The 15,689-nt window shown below is 35.6% G+C and overlaps 1 long non-coding RNA gene across 1 annotated transcript; it reads left to right on the forward strand.

Moving 5' to 3' along the window:
- Nucleotides 1–98: 98 nt before the first annotated feature.
- On the forward strand, nucleotides 99–7,267 carry LOC147068711 (uncharacterized). Its single transcript, XR_015071292.1, has 3 exons — nucleotides 99–404; nucleotides 4,073–6,294; nucleotides 6,729–7,267. It is a non-coding gene; the product is annotated as an uncharacterized LOC147068711 (long non-coding RNA).
- Nucleotides 7,268–15,689: the final 8,422 nt, after the last annotated feature.

Consider the following 15,689-nt stretch of genomic DNA (forward strand, 5'->3'; position numbering starts at 1 on the left):
TTTAAATATGTTTCCTTCTTCCGATAGATTTTTTTACCTCCTACCTAAAAATATTGTAAAGTTTCAGAAAACCATAGACATAGTTTTGGAATATAGGTATACTAGTCTATGATGTCCGCTTATTTTGACATTTCGACAAAACAATAACAGTTAACAAAACCTTTGATTTTATTAACTCACTAAGATTTTTGGCGACTGGTCAAATGAAATGACATCATCAAATATTGTTTCACCTTTCGTATCATTCTGCCGAACGATTTTATTGAGGAATGTTTTACCAAGTGCATGGCCAAAACGGCAGTCAAACATCTCCAAGAAACTCGGAAAATATACCTATAGGTATATATGTTGTTCGGTAAAACGATGTCAAAATACATCTAGGAACATGCGATTGCTTTCCACTTGTAAGTACTGCATAAACAGTTTGTATTCTATATTTTTATATATATATTTTCAGGCCTCCCCCAGCTCCCTCCACTCTTCCGGTTCCTTGCTTTTCTCTGCCACGTACTTCCACCAAACCTGACAAGTTCGTCAATCCAGCGGGTTTTGGGGCGTGGCCGCTTAGTGTCCCTCGAGTACCACTGAATGACTGTATTCATCCAGCAGTTGTCCGTTCGCCGTGCGATATGTCCGGCCCACCGCCATTTCATCAATTTGCTGACCTCTATCATATCTCTCACTCTTGCTTGCTTCCTTATCCATTGGTTTTTTCTGTGGTCCTTACGCGTTATGCCCAACATGCACCTTTCCATGCCACGTTGAGCAACTCCATGTTTTGCAAGCATACGTTAGCACTGGTAGCACACGTTGGTTGAATATGTTACGCTTCAGGCATATTAGAAGGTCGCTCTTGAAGATATTACTTAAGCGCCTGAATGCACTCCATGCAAGCTTGGCTCTTCGAGCAATCTCGTCATCTATGCCTCCATCTACAGACATTTGCTGTCCGAGGTAGACATAGCTGTTGATCCTCTCGATTTGATTGCCGTTGATGAAGATCCCTTTTGGAGCAGCAAAGTGGTTTATCATTACTTTTGTCGTTGAGACATTAATCTTTAAACCTACTTTCAAACTTTTATTTGCGAGCTCTTGCATCATGCCCTGGAGTTCTTCTTGAGTTTCCGCAAAGACAACAATGTCGTCTGCAAAGCGCAGGTGACTGAGGTACTCTCCGTTGATGAGGATTCCTCTCTTCTCCCAGTCGATGCGTCTAAATATATCTTCTAGAGTGGATGTAAATAGTTTGGGTGAAATTGTGTCACCTTTGGCGGACATCCTTGCTAATTGGAAATCTACATGATGTCTAAATCTACAATTCTATATGGTTTGGTCTGAGATTATTTCCTTGCTTAGCTTACATTACGTCGCGTCCATGTCGCTTCATGTGACAAAATTTGAAATTTGAGTAGAATGTGGAAAAAAGATTCAGTATATTGGACGAAATATCAGTAGATTTCTGTTTCTCAATTTAGACGAGAAATATTTTGCCGCGGGCCGCAAGTTACCAGTTTTTCATGGTCGGCCTATTTTTTTTTTATGTGAAAAATTTCGCATTTCGCCACGGGTCGCATGTTATCAATTTTGTCAATCACCTTTTAAAATCATCACACTTCATAAAAAAGGTGACCCTCTTAGCTTCGACAATTACCGAGGCATTACGTTACTCTGTGTTATGGGAAAAATTTTGGCAAACATCCTCTTGATGAGAATAAGGGACCCAATAATGCCCGTCCTCAGGTAAAACATAGGCCGGGTTTCTACCTGGTCGAGCGTGTACACAATCCACAACCTTCGATGTCTTCTCCTGCAGAGCCATGAATTGAACAGTCCGATGGATTGCTGCTTTGTGGATTATGAGAAGGCGTTCGACAGTCCGCTCCGCCCCTCCCTCTGGAAGATACTAGGAACATACGGGATCCCTCCCAAGATCATTGCCATAATCAAATGCCTGCACGAGAATAGCGAATGCTGTGTCAGAATTAGACAAGCTATGCGACCTGAAATACGCCGATGACGCTGTCCTATTGGACAACTCAATCGAGGCCATTCAAGAGACAATTGACAGGTTGCATAACAACTCATCTCGCATTGGTTTGAAAATCAACATGAGGAAAACCAACGTTTTGTGTAATAGCACCTGTCCTTATCCAGATTTCCATCTAATTAGCGATGGACAAAACATCGAGAGCGTCGACAGCTTCACGTACCTGAGGGTACACATTATGGGAGGTGGCATTTTGCAGAAAGAGCTCGCTATCCGAATGGGAATGGCCGGAGCAAGATTCAACTCGATGTGAAATGTCTGGGACTCACGATTGTACTCAGTCAAAACCAAATTCCGCTTATTTGACGCTTGCATTCTGACGGTGCTGCTTTACGGTAGCGAATCATGGCACCTTACGAAGGCTCAGAGCAACCATATACTGAGCTTCGAAAACAGATGTTTGCGACGGATACTGAGTGTGCGGTGGTTTGACTTTAGGAGCAGCGAGGAGATAAGAGAACCCACCAAGCAGCCTCACATCACACTGAGAGTGAAGAGGACACGTTGGACATAGCTCGGCCACGTGCTGCGAATGCCAGAAGAGAACCTCAACCTGGCTTGCCTGTTCTTCAAGCCGACCGGATTCCGGCGTCCTGGAAGGCCGTTAAATACTATCTATAGAGTGTATACGGCGGAGCTACAGGATGCTGGTTTGACCTGGAACGAAGCAAGAAGACTGGCAAGGGCCAGGGATTCTTGGAGGCGCCGCGTGGTGTCCATATGCTCCAGTTAAGGGGCGGATATGGACAAAGAAGAAGAAGAAGAAGAGAATTTTATGGAAGGAAGCAATATCAGTAGATTTCATAAAATACCAGTAGATTCAGTATATTGTCAAAAATATCAAGAAATATCAGTAGATCTACTGAAATTTCAGTAGACATGGTAACACTGCACACAGTTTTCATTTCACTTATCATAACCTCAAATTATTCTTTGTTGTTTTTCCATCCACTGCATTTTTATGAATGACAGTTCCACTTTCCACATATTTAGCATAAGAATTTGTTTTCCTGTACCTACAAAATCCTTTATTTGATGTTTCAATATCAAATAGTACAAAATTTCATTACTTACAGGTGAATGAGCCAATTTCATTAAATTCATTCAAATTCAATTCAAAATCATTAATCCAGTTTCAAGCAACCTTTGACAAATTTCTCCTTCATTTTAAATGACAACAATGAAGATAAATATATCCATTGTAGACATGATCCGCCTATTCGTGACATACGTCGAACATCTTTTTCGAACGGAGATTTTTACGTTTATGTTAAATTTTTCTTAAGGGCGGACGTGCTCAGTGTGGGTCAAAATGGAGCTTTTTTTTATTTTCAAAGCATGATCCTGGACATTCCTTAAACGTTGTAGATAATCTATTTATATAATTTTGAAGCCTTATTTCCTTTATATTTATTTTAAACATTTATTCTTTTAAACCTCTCGCTCTAATGTTTTAGAAAATAGTCATATTTCAGTACATAAATGTGCAGTGGTGTTAAGATTTTTTACATTTATTAATTTTTAAACGCATTTATAAAACCATCAGTATAATTTATATCGACATTATTATAGTGAAATATTTACGATAAAAAATTATATTGATAATCTCTGTGATCCCAAATTTGACAAGAATTAGGCATTTTGTTATTAAAAAAATGGTCAAGATTAACACATTCGAAGATAATTATAAAGATACTAATTATAAGCTATGTCTTTGACCATTCAAGTGAGATAAACATCCTACGAATAATGATTGCTTTATAATAATTATTGACCTAAGGATAAGGTAGTGTTTTTTTGAAATCCGCCATTTCTTTTGGCATTCCCCAGTGGTTAAGCTACTACATACGACCGTAGCCATAAATTGATAAACTATAATTGAAGTAGGGCGTGAGAAATGATGTTAACGCGCGTGTTTATTAGGTACAACAACCAAACATCTTTTTTCGATTTATAATAGATATAAATATAAGTATCTTATCTATATGGTTCTATAAAAATGTAACATTTTTTCTATTATTACAGCTGCGGCACTTAAAAAAAAATGGAAAATGCTAAGGGATTGCTACAGCAGATACTCAAAAAAAATTAAAAACGTTAAAAGTGGTTCAGCTGCTTCAAAAGTTAAACAATATGTTTATTTTCAACAGTTGACCTTTTTGAAACTGTTATATGAGGAAAGACCACATTCGTGTGATAGTTTGGATGACATAATATCTGAATAAATTAATGACACTGCTAAGGAAAGATCAACGAGCAAAAACCACATAAATCGAAAAAAACAAAAAACTGCAGGCAGGGAGGCAGCCAGCGCTTTAATAGACAAATTATCGGAACAGATATTAGCTGCGAGCAAAAATACAAATGACTGTGAAGCGGATCCTGACAAACTATTTTTTTTATCAATATGTTTGGAATTTAAAAAAATTACGGAAGAATTCCGATTCAATGCCAAAGCAGACATAGTAAATGTCCTTAAATAATAAAAAATCCTATCTGTATGTCCCCCATTTCCTTACGAAAGACAATTTTATGGATTTTACACGGGTCCCCTAGCTGGTCCTTCAACGTTATCACAACAAACGCTCAAAATGACCACACAATCTGAAGTAAATCCTCTTCTAAAATTCTACAATGTGTAATGCTGTATCTCCCGATTCAATTTCTACGCATTCTGAGGATTCTTCTGTATTCACATATATTTTTAATAGGTTAAGTTAGGTTAAGTAACAATGATAAAATAAAGTATATAAGTTAAACCAGGACTGGGCATGTAGAAGCTTAGACCATAGATGGACCATTAGACCATGGACCATAGAGTTATAGGACTTTTCAGCATGCGGTTTTCAAATCAAATAATTTGTTTGATAAAAAAAGGGTCACTCGGGTGACCACACAAAAGTATGAGACCATATTTGTTAATTATTTTTCTATTGGTGGTCTAACTTTTTTATATTCATTTTAGTGTGATACACCATCGTTATGTACATATAATTAGTTGGATTGCAATAACTTGCAATGTTATTTATTTCAGTAAATACAGAAATTACATCTCCAATTATTTCGATAAACTATTCTATAATTCTATGGTAATGACGGCGTTACCTACACAACTTAAAATTACTTATTACTTAAAATTTATTTTTAACTGTTAGATTTCTTTTGGATGTACATTGCATACGTTAAATCAATTAAGTTCGTCTAGTGTGCAATTAAAAATATTGATCAGATATTCCTGAATATTAATTTTTCTGTTAAAACACTTTGTTCAAGTACCATTAAATTATCTGCAAATTTAAATAACATAAAAAGTATTTTTCTGTAGTGTTTGTATATTGAAGGTAGGTACCTACTTAAGAACGATGTACCTACATATCTTAAGAATTATGAAAAAGGTTATGAAAATAAAACAAGATTAACTGTTAGTATAATAACTGTTGGTTACCCTATTTTAAAACAATGCATCTTAAAAAAGGTCTAAAATATACATTTTTAAAACCCTAGAGTTAAGCAAGTATGTCTATTGCATTATTTTTAACACAAATACCATGCTAACAAGGCAAATAATATATTTTTTAATTGTCTTCTGTTTCACCATGACGTTTTTGCCCGGGCGTGAGTTGAGAACGACAGTTGAAAGTTTTGATTCATATTAAACAATTTCATATTCAACATTTTGTTTTGCTTACCTTAAAGTGGATGCAATCCTTTTCTCAAGTGTAATACTTTTCCTCATGTTGGTGTTTTTCTTACATATTTTACTTTTCAAAATGTTAACCAATTCATCAAAGGACGAAGTTGACATTCTAAAATAATTGAAAAATTTATCTTCATCCTGCTGTAGTTGCATAAATAGATCCAAAATCTGCGAGTTTTTCTATGTCTTCTTTTACGTACTAAAAGCACAAGCAACAACACTTTCATAAACAACACAGCTTCTCCTTCAACATTCATTTTGGTTATGAGTTGAGATTCGTTCGTAAACTCCAGCTCCCGCTGACACATTTGCTGCCAGCAGCAGCAACACGAAGTTGCCCGTATATTCCCGGCCTTAATGCATGCGTATGATTCATTTCTATCATTGGGTTTGTTTATTCTTTCAGACATGACATTTCCGAGATTACATTGCGAAAATAAAACGCTCGTACCAGGGAAGAAATGCCATTTTTTGGTCAAAACCTACCTGAGGAGGACTATCCGGAGCTAACGATTAAAAGCCATATAAATTCCCATGCATCCCAGGAAATGTGAGAACATTTTGAATGACTATTGAATTGACTATCTAACGGTAGCGCATTGGATGATTACAAGTGGCGCACTATAAATACCCATTTATTTAGAATTAGCGGCTTACATGTCGGCCTATAGTGTCATAGACCCAGGTTTGAATCATGGGTCTGGCAAGAACACATTGTTTTTAATTTTTTGTAAAAACAAAAATGAATGAATGAACCGTCGACTTCAGCTCGAGTCCTGAATCGGTAAATATTTTTTTATCCAATTTGTCAGTTGTCTTAATGTATACGCCGCCGGTGCACTGAAAAGTCCATCCACTGATCCATGGCCCTAATATGAATTATAAGAAATTCAGCTTCAATATTTTGCACCGCATTAAGTCATCTAGGAATTTTTTCTGTATTCTACAGAAATATCTTAATACTTCATATTCTTCGATTTGCAGCCTAACAGATAGGCCTCGAATCTCACCCGAGATGATGATCTACCCACACCTACGACGCAGAGACAGACCTTTTAAGCAAGTACTAGATCAATTTTGAGAAATTCAAAATATCCCGCGACGTCTAGTCCGCCTTCGAATAGATCCACTGCTTACTTCAGAACGAAATCGGCTTACATGATCTTTAACAATTCCAGTGATTTATGATTAATTTCCTACTACTAATTTTCTTATTTCAGTATTAAGTTACTGACGTAATATTTAATTTTCAAACATGCTCGCAATGCAATGTACCTACTGTTATTTTTAATATTACCGAAAGTGTTCTATATTCACTATGTTTTTTCCCAGAAGATTATGTCGTCTTTGAATGGTATTTCTAATTTCTTGGGAATTTGTCCCATTTATTATGTAGTTAATGTAGGTCTCTTAAGAAAATGACTGATACATAAATTCACATAATAATTATGTTTGCTTCCATTTTCGAGATGTATTATTAAATTTAATGTACTATTTATTAAAGATATATATTTATTCGATCACAGTGCAGTTATTTTTACCACGTTTTTATTAGCTCATAATCTTGTTTGTCCAGTACTACTGTGTTTGTCCAAGATTTGTATACAAATAGTGTGGATAGTATTTATCAGTCGTCCAATAAAATGGAGTTCGTTTGGGTTGATTTAAAGGCGGCAGCTTGTAACTCTTGCATCGATTGAGAATTGATGCATCAGTTGTGCATAGTCGAGTCAGGTCCAATTGGAGTGATAACTGATGAGGCTGCATGAGCTGCTTGGATACGATGAAAGGGTGCACAGATCGCTTCTGAACTAAACTAAAAAACTTAAAAAATGTAAACACATAATAACTAACTCACTCTGAAATAAAGTTAATTACACGTCATGAAATACGGTGGTGTGGAGTTTGTTGATTCTGGGTGGGCGTCAGATTATCCCGCTGGCACGTACGTCGTTTACTAAGCGACTTTCTAAGGGACTTTGGCCTTCAGAGGCTGGCCCTTGTTGCGCTGCGCTTTCTAAATGACCGAACCGGCCGCATACCATTGGCTGGGGCGCTGCGTTTCGATTTGGTAATAATAGATACATATTATGCACCTCCAATCATATTATTTAGGTAGGTACAAATAAGCGTAACGTCCACAGGGTGGATTGCAGTCTCTAATGTAGGATTAATTTATCTAGCTATCAGAATCGGGTATATATTTAAATGTTTGAGTTAGTCAACTTTGGTTAAAGAATGCATTCGTAATGGACTACAAGGAATCGTCACGTCAATAATTAAAGATGGTTTAAAATGGCTCTAAGTACAATCATCGGATGCATCACGCGGTTAATCAGATTCTTTCAGATTAATGTCAAAAGTACTATTCCCTATTATCTGATAATAGGGAATAAAGTTTTGAGAATGACATACCACACATTCCTGCTTGCTTCCGGAGTAGTCTGTTGGGAGAAAATGATTTCTGCATACCGCCGTTGAAGGTAGTTTATTTAGCAGTTTAATTTTTCTATTCACGATTAAATGAATTGATTGCCGTCGTTTGTGATCTGCCTTTGGTGGGATTTGACAAGGCACCTAAACCTGTCACCCAACAGCTGCAAGACATCTTAAAATTGAAAAGAATGATAATAGGATTATCATAGGTTTGAAGTAAACTTTTCTATTTTGGTATGACATAACGAACAAAAAAAAAATGATTACATTATAATATATTGGCCATTATGCATTAAACGACAGTTACATATGACAACTTACTGAAAGTTTTCGATTTAGTGTCATACATTTTATTTCATTAAATTACAAAAATAACCTTCAATTGCATGAACCAAGTAATGCTTGATTGATTTCTTAATATTAAAATAACTAACGTATCATTATCATTATGCCGATGATATAGACACAGTGGCAAGATCAGAACAAGACCTTAAAAGAGGCATTTATCGCACTGGAAAGAGCTGCCATAGAAATGGAACTGCAGGTCAATCAAGAAGAAACTAATTACATGCATGCAAGTGAGCCTCCTTCAAGCTCACCACTCACAATTGACACGTATCAGTTCGAAAGGGTCGACGAGTTCGTATATCTGGGATCACGCATTACCCCTCAAAACGACATCAGACAAGAAGTTAGCAGAAGAATTACTCTGGCAAACAAATCTTACTACTGTTTACAGAGACACTTCAGATCAAGACTCCTCTCAAAGAAAACTAAGATAAAGTTATACAAAACCCTCATCAGACCCATATTACACCTATGGGTCGGAATGCTGGGCTTTATTCCATTAGAATTTGAAACCTATGTATTTTAAGCCACTGCGGATTAAGTCACATACGCTTAAAGATCCTATCGATCTATGCAATTCTAAATAAATTCATGAGCCATATTCCACATTTTATAAAAACTTGGTTCCAGCTTTTTCTGGTGATTTTCCAGTGGAAAGTGACATGGAAGGCAACGATTAAATTCAATGACAGTACCTATCATGAATTACGTAATTCTCAAACACTTCAGGTATAAAATATTTCTCATTGGCTCATTTGGTATTTATGTTAATGTCAGAAGGATGTAAGAGTGCCATTTTGTGGTCGAGTGGCTTAAATGCCGGCCTATAGAGTCGAGGGTCCCAGGTTCGAATCCTGGGTCTGGCTAGTACACATATTGTTTTTCAATTTGTGTATGAGTCAAAGTATGGACCTAATAGGTTGAGCAAGTGGCTGACATCCATTTCTCGTAAAAACAAAAATCTGTCAATACAAACCTCCACTCTGTGGAGGCCCATATGATCCTATTAGGATCGGACATGGTCGAAAGAAGAATTTATATATCACAGTAATAATTTTTTTTTTATAGTTAAATGATTTCATGATTTAATGCTGAGGTTTATACTATACTACAAATACAGTTGAGTCAATTTATCCTCTTATTTATTTTTATTGCGATGCCAGCACTTTATTTATGGCCAACGGTCCAACTGCCCTAAAGCCTGGCGTCCTAAAAATGATTTAAACGAACACAGTCTGAGTGTTTTTCATCCCTTTTCAGGAGAAGTGTAAGTGCATCCCATAAGCAGACAGCAAGCAAGCCATCCAGTCTGCCTCAAAATTTTGTGTAATTTGTTTAGGTACCTTCTGCATTAAGTTGATACGTCACTTAACACGTTAATCGCCACGGGGGTCACCGGTGACCGGCAAAAAAGACCTACCTTAGAGTTGTTCTACAGCGCCGGCGAGTACGCGCGCAGTGAATTTTTCGATACGCGGTGACCGGCATGGCCCTTCTGTATATTACTGCCACTTAGCCTGAGAATATTCCTTTAAAGTAACGAAAGATAGGCTCACTAATGTAAAGAATGTACATAATGAAAAAAAAAGTTTTCCTTTTAAATTGTAAATGTGTTCTTATTGATATAAAAATAAAAATTAAATAGATTATAAAAATGTAAGTTATAAAAATTATGTAAATAATAAAAAAATAGAAATACAAAAATGATTATAATGTATGTATACGTTGATACCAGATGAAGGTCTCCCACAGGAGACCATCTCAAAGGGCGGACCGAACCATCATCTTTCCCAAAACACCACAGCCTACGTCCACTCTTCGCGGTTCTCGCAACCCTCGGCCGAGCGGAGCCCGCCTCAAAAAAATCCGAAATTCGAATTCGTCTACGCTCCCGCCAAAACACAGACACGGTCTACCAAAAACGGCCGCTCTAAACAGCGCCGTCGGTAAAACAGGGACGTTCGCGATCGACGTGACGAACAGGACGGCGCGAATCTGTCAGTTAGATGGGCGCGAAAAGCTCTCTCTTGCCTCGGATCCCGAACAATAAGCATCTCCAGATTCTCCAGCCGAGCCGCAAGCCCTGACTCTCTTACCCCTGACGCCGAACAGCAAGCTTTGCCTCGGACGCGAAGCTAAAAGCATCTCCAACCCAGCCAGCATCTGCAATTCTCCAGCCAACAAGATCGCGTCGGCGCCAAGCAAGCATCAAGCCTCCCAAGCCACAAGATCTCAAGCTAACAGCCAGCGATGCCCCGTCTGCAACCCGCCAAACCGACATTACAATCGCCATGACCAACCCACCGCCAACGACTACCCTGTATCTACGATAAAATAAACACGCCTCGACAAAATACACCGTGCGTTTCTGTCCCCCACCCCCGCTTCTTGGCCATGACATTATCACGGTCTGCCATCTCCGCCTAAGAGCGCAAGAAGGCCGGTGATAACGTATATTTCCAGTTTATGTGTATCCAGGTATTATACTACCCAATTTGAAAACTTTTATTCCGTATTTGTGCCTTTTCTGTTTATTATACTATCTAACATAATTCGACCTCGAAATGGCACCATGCTCTCGTCAACACATATGGACAGGTGACCGGCAAAATATAATAAATTAACTTGTTGGCGCCGCGACGGACACATGTGGCCAGCACATCATAAAAACCAATATTTACATAAAAAAATCATCAAAATGAAAAAAAACATTATATTCTTACATAACCTATCAAATAATACCTTAGAAACAAATAATCGTTTTTTAACTATTTTATGTAAAACTAGTTGGTGATCAATGTGTTAAACAAATGCATTGAAGATTTGATATACACATCCTCAATTATTTAGAAAAAATTGTTGCCTCTGAACAACGCATGACCCATCTCTGTCATTAGTCTTTAGTATATACCTTTGCAAATAAAAATATATTTTCAGCACATCAGATACTTATCCTAATACTTTGAATTTAAATGAACACTTTGCTGTTACAATAGGTAATGTTAACATACATAATTTAAACGCTTTTATGGTAGATTATAGTGACGTGCTCAGGTAGCGACTCTCATTATTGACCACTCAAATTCTCATCCTTCATCCATTGTTGTCATGAAATTTCCTCTCCAAAGTTTAATTCTCGCTAGATATTTTCATTATACTTACGTTTGAAATCTACTTCAGAATACAGCATTGTTTAAAAGTATGTTATGTTCTTTTCTTTACACGCATCAAAAAGTTTATGCGAATTCTCGCGGAGTTCCTTACACTACTCGTAGAGCTCTAAGGTTCTGCAGATCTGGTTTGGAATCACTGCACGATATGGAGATGAATTATTTTTAACGTTTGGCGATATATTGGTGCTCACGATGGGCAAGTGACTATGCGTCAGGCTTATAATGTCGTGGGTCTCAGGTGCAAATCGCGGGTCTGGCAAAAATTCACGTTGTTTTTCAAAACGTGTTTGCACCCAGAGTATGGACCTAATAGGTTGAGCAAATGACTAATATCCATTTCTCGTGTAAACAAAAATCTGTTAAGAAACGTCTCCGTGAGGTGGCCTAGATCTACATAGGAGCACATGTAGAACAAATATAAAAATATATTATATATTGATGAAAACATGCCACATTGCCAGTGTTGACACCTTTTTCTGTGCTAATTATAGTACAAAGGTGTAAAAATATAGTATTTCTGAAAAACTATAGTACGGGAACATTTTTCACCTTTAAGATTCATCATTCAGAATTAAAGTTATAACATTCCACTATAATTTTATTATAGTACGGTTGACAATACTATACTGCAGATACAGTGATTGGAGTTCGCATTCCCTCTCATCTCGTTTTTCCTAAATAAATATGACAGGGTAATATTAAAATTCATAAACTTTGGTTTGAAAAGATTATTTATTATGTATGGATTGAACATAAAATAAAAATTACCGTATCAAGGCAAATATGACGATCATTAATTATTCAAGAATAAGACAATGTGAGCAATACTGTTGCATTGTGACACTAATGGTGATTCTGACCACTGGTTACCTAATAATGCGATTCTATATGTATCATTATTTTATGACAAATACACATCACCAAAATCCATTTGTGACTTTGATATGATACTATCAAAAGAAAACATCGCCTATATATGGATTGATACGAAATACATGGTTCTGTAGGCTTGGAATAAACAATAATAATTTAGTCAGGTAATTGATAACCTCTAAAAATGTAAGAACTTAAAACAACCAATCGTGTGAGGGAAAAAACTATAAGTAAATAATAATAAGAAGTAATAAGTAAGTACAGTAAAAATAATAAATACATACATATTATTGTCATTTCTAGAAAACAGCAGTTTTCTATATACACGTTTTATTTGTGGTTAAATGAAAAAAACAATATTATGCGCAACATAAATTTTCACAGAAAGGCATAACACAATGTGCCTTCACAAAAATATTACAGATTCATGAAATGAGAGTGTGGCGAGCATAGACCTGACATTGTCAGTCAACTTTTTTTTTAATAGTAAAATGAAAATTGTGCCACAAAGGTAAAAAAAAAACATAAAATAAAGAATTGCAATTTGATCTTCCTTCAAAGCATGATCAATTATTACAAATAATGTCTTAAAATATCTAAATAACATAGTTAGATACAATATTATTATTATTGTATCTAAAAATTACCGTATCAAGGCAAATATGACGATCATTAATTATTCAAGAATAAGACAATGTGAGCAATACTGTTGCATTGTGACACTAATGGTGATTCTGACCACTGGTTACCTAATAATGCGATTCTATATGTATCATTATTTTATGACAAATACACATCACCAAAATCCATTTGTGACTTTGATATGATACTATCAAAAGAAAACATCGCCTATATATGGATTGATACGAAATACATGGTTCTGTAGGCTTGGAATAAACAATAATAATTTAGTCAGGTAATTGATAACCTCTAAAAATGTAAGAACTTAAAACAACCAATCGTGTGAGGGAAAAAACTATAAGTAAATAATAATAAGAAGTAATAAGTAAGTACAGTAAAAATAATAAATACATACATATCGAGGGTATACTGACAGAAAGCATTAAGTCATTAAAACAAGTTCTGAGATAATCGCATTAATAGCTTATTTTTTTTTTCAAAGCTTTCTCCCACGTAGAATGTTTTATGTTTTATATATTTTTTTTCTACATTATAAAGAATAACCTTTTTGGCATACAAAACATAAGATTTGATGTTGATAAGTTGTATGGATATTTTTTTAAAAATGTAAATGTAATGTGACCGCTGACATAATGCATTCTGTCAGTAACTATTCGCTAACTTTGACATATTATTAGATAAATGACAATGCATTATTGTTATATTTTTTTATGTTAATGATTAGATTGGTACATAATAATACAAATAAAAATAATATTTTTAATGAAAATAACATTATTTATTTCAAATTAGAGAAATATAGAAAAAATACAATGAAAATAATAATAAATCACAATAATTTTTAAACAGATTTTTTTTAACGCTTTCGCTGCTGAATAGATAATGAGATTTTAATTGCCCCCTTTAAAATGCACGTTAATTACATCGATCGGCCGCCTGGTCATTACGCACCGTGTGCGTCTTCCGCGTCCAAAGTATTAATTAAATTATTTACCGTAAACTACAATAACATTTCTCTGAAGGGTATGCAGATTGGATAGTATGCTACATGTTACGACTAGCCTTAATTCTGATTGACATTCTTTGCATTTCCTTGCACTTGCACATTGCACTTATTCATGAAAACAATTAGATTAGTATTAATATTAAAAAAAAGAATGTTCATTATTATTCGTCGTTTTCGGCATCGGAATCATTTATATCGGGCTCCGGAAGTAAGTCTGGATGGCTGTTATTCTCGGCAGATAATTTTATTGTTGAAACCACCAATGAAAAATGTCCAGTATTACACTTTTTTCACACAAATCCTTTTTTTTGGCACAACTTATTTTTAATGGATTTTTATATTATAATTGTGGAATGTTTTCGATTTCTACAAAACAAATTTGGTTGATACGCGAAGCATTTCTAATTTTTAAAGCGTTTATTGTTTCGTACACATCACTAAAATTATATTTATATTGAATGGTAAATGGTTTTTCCTTTTCATATTTAAGACATTTCATTTTTAGCCAATTTACGCCAAGTTTTTATTTTTTATTAACTGATTCGATAAAAATTTGAGGTCATAAAAGTCAGTATATTTTAGCTCGCTTGCTTCGTATGGTTTCTTTTTCGAGATGAAACGAGACATTCAAAAATAATTTAGTCATTGGCACAATAAATCGACGCAAACTTTTGCCTGTTTTCTATGGCACTATGCATAGAATTGCATTCCATAGATTCAAGAAAAGAGCAGATACTTGCAAATTTCTATTATAGCCTCCACATGTATCGGAGAAGAAAGATATTTCAGTTACACTCGATGGAAGCTTCTTGAGATACCACATGAGACAACTTCCTATTTCGCAACTCCCTCGCTTTCCATTTATTTCGGTCCAAGCCAAACAAAATCCTTTATTCGGCTTTGGACCTTCGTAAATAGTTAAGTTAAACATATTTAATTTTCTTTTATAATAGAGCAGTGAAACCTCTGTGGATGGTATATGTAATACACTCTGAAGATCGTATGTTACAGTCATGAATAAGGAATCATTATTGGACATATCCTTATCTTTTTCTTTTTCAGAATGACATTCATTTTTCCTTTTCAAATTCTGTTTGACTGAAAGTTTGACTCTGAAAATCCTCTTCCATTATGATGTTGTCTTCGGGGCAACTTACTTTGTATTTATTACAAAATGTGCACTGGTCCTTTTTTGGTTTGAAAAACGATAAATTATAATTTTTGCAGAACACTCTATGATAGGTTATCTGTGTCAATGGTGATACGCCTTTTTCGGTGCAATAGTCTTTACACAGGCTATACATTTTGCAAATTGTTAATTTACTGTCTAAATATTACCTTATATATATGTCCTTTCTCGTGTAGTGACTCTCCATAAACGGGAAGGATTCTATGTGAGACTTTATATGGATTAAATTCTCATTGCTTGTTTTGTGAATAGGGGGATGTTTACCTCTACGATCGTGT

This window comes from Rhyacophila brunnea, unplaced genomic scaffold (genome assembly GCF_057557595.1).
Source record: "Rhyacophila brunnea isolate RB1 unplaced genomic scaffold, BYU_Rbru_1.0 scaffold_266, whole genome shotgun sequence".
Taxonomy (NCBI): domain Eukaryota; kingdom Metazoa; phylum Arthropoda; class Insecta; order Trichoptera; family Rhyacophilidae; genus Rhyacophila; species Rhyacophila brunnea.